Source organism: Protobothrops mucrosquamatus, unplaced genomic scaffold (assembly GCF_001527695.2).
Source record: "Protobothrops mucrosquamatus isolate PMUCROS unplaced genomic scaffold, P.Mucros_1.0 scaffold24690, whole genome shotgun sequence".
NCBI classification, from domain to species: Eukaryota; Metazoa; Chordata; class Lepidosauria; order Squamata; family Viperidae; genus Protobothrops; species Protobothrops mucrosquamatus.
In genome coordinates, this window is record NW_015410440.1 from 1 (window position 1) to 2,012 (window position 2,012).

Here is a 2,012-nt window from a genome sequence, read left to right on the forward strand (position 1 = left end):
CTCCGAGGCTGCGCTTGCGCCCTAGCAGCACCTCCGGCAACGCCTCCGCAGAAAGCCGGGCGAGCGAGGCACCGCCCAGCCCACACCATCCACGCGGCGAAGGGCCGAGAAAGAGGAGGAGCTCCGCGGGCCGTATGCAGATAAGGCGCCGGCGCCGGGCATTATGGGGACGCGGTAAGCGCGGCGCACGGAGGGTCGCGAGTGTTCTGTGTACCCCCTACGGCCTCCTCTCGCGGTGTTTTCAGGACGTTACCGTGTGTAAAAAGCGTGGTCGGGAGGACTCGGGCGACGCACTATGGGCCACTATGATCTGGAGTGAGTGAGGCGATCGTGGGAGCGCGTCCCGGCGCCAAGCAAAGCATACTTACCTGGCAGGGGAGACACCTTGATCATGAAGGAGGTTTTCCCAGGGTGAGGCTCATCCATTGCACTTCGGGTGTGCTGACCCCTGCGATTTCCCCAAATGCGGGAAACTCGACTGCATAATTTGTGGTAGTGGGGGACTGCGTTCGCGCTTTCCCCTGATTATTCGGTCTAAAAATAGAAAAGCGTTTGATTTGGTTTTATGAAACTTTTAAAACTACTGTTTGTGGAATTTGAACAGGGCTACTGGACTACAGTTGTTACAGGGTTTTTCAATTGGAACGTTCTAGCGTTTGAACTGGTTACTTTTATTATACCTGTATTTTTCATATACAAACCTTCATAAAAGCTTACCACTTCAGTGGATGCAAATGACCGACTGATAATGCTATCCATTCAGTCGTGTGAGGCAAATGGACTTACTGTTTTTTGTTTCGTTTCTCACTGAGCCAAGAAGCTTCTTCAGCTCTGAGTGGATGGTGGGGAAATGGCAGGATTTATACTCCTTGCAGACCAAAAAAAATCCCTTTCCTTGGGATAAGCTTGAGGGGGTGACACATACCCTGAACAAAGATTTCGACTGAACTCCATAGAATAAAGCCAACCGAGTTTTGGAGCAGACATAAATTAATTTCAGAACTCAGTGAGGAAATGGAAATGGATAAGTCTTTAGAAACAGACCAGCTTCGAAAAACAGACATTGAAGAGATGACTCAGGTGTCTATACAGGAATCTGATGTTTCATTTAAAGATGGAATATCAATGGGGCTAATGCCCCATCTAAGCCTAAAAAAGTATTTCATCATTTGAGAAAACTTAATGCTGATATAATCTGTCTTCAAGAAACATATATTAAAAAACAAGACGACAAATATCTAATAAATAAAAAACAGAGGAATTTGTATCTGCTGAGGAAAAAAAAGATAAATGGAGTGGTTTTATATATAAAACCCCAATATAAACCTAGGCTGCTTTTATCAGATGAATACGGTATGTTTGCAATAGTGGAAATTGAATTTAATGGAATAAAATCAATAGTGATTGGTCTATATGTGCCAAATGAGTGAAAAAGCAATTTTTTGGGAGTATCTTGTGGACCAACCCTTGTCTTTTTCCTATGAATATTGGCTTATGCTGGGAGATTGGAATGGAGTGATTTCGCCACTTTGGGACAGAACATCTGCTAAAGGGATCAAACCACCCCAGGGCAAACTACCAAAGTCGTTTTTTGAAACGATGGACAATTTAACGCTAATAGAGCCAGGGAGGTATAAAAATGGCTCCGCAAGAGACTATGCCTTTTTTTCAGAAAGGCACAAATCTTTCTCAAGGATCGGTATGATATAGACCTCTAAAAACGTAGCAAATATAATTCTGAACGTTGACATCCTACCTAAAACTTTTTCTGACCATAACCCAGTTGCTTTGGTCCTTAGAAAAAAGTTTGAGTTATAGATGGAGATTGAATGAATCTCTTTTACAAAAGGAGACAACTGTAAAGGACTGTAAAAAGAAATTACATGAATATTTTGATAATAATTTAGATAAAGGAACAGATCTAATAATGGTTTGGGAATTTAAGTAAGGCAGTTATGAGGGGTATTTTATACAACACAATTAGAGAAGAAAAAATCTTTGGAAAAGACCCA

The 2,012-nt window shown here is 42.6% G+C and overlaps 1 non-coding gene across 1 annotated transcript; it reads left to right on the forward strand.

The window, feature by feature from the left end:
* Positions 1-360: 360 nt before the first annotated feature.
* Positions 361-524, forward strand: LOC114923840. Its single transcript, XR_003810718.1, has one exon. It is a non-coding gene; the product is annotated as a U1 spliceosomal RNA (small nuclear RNA).
* The last annotated feature ends 1,488 nt before the right edge of the window (positions 525-2,012 follow it).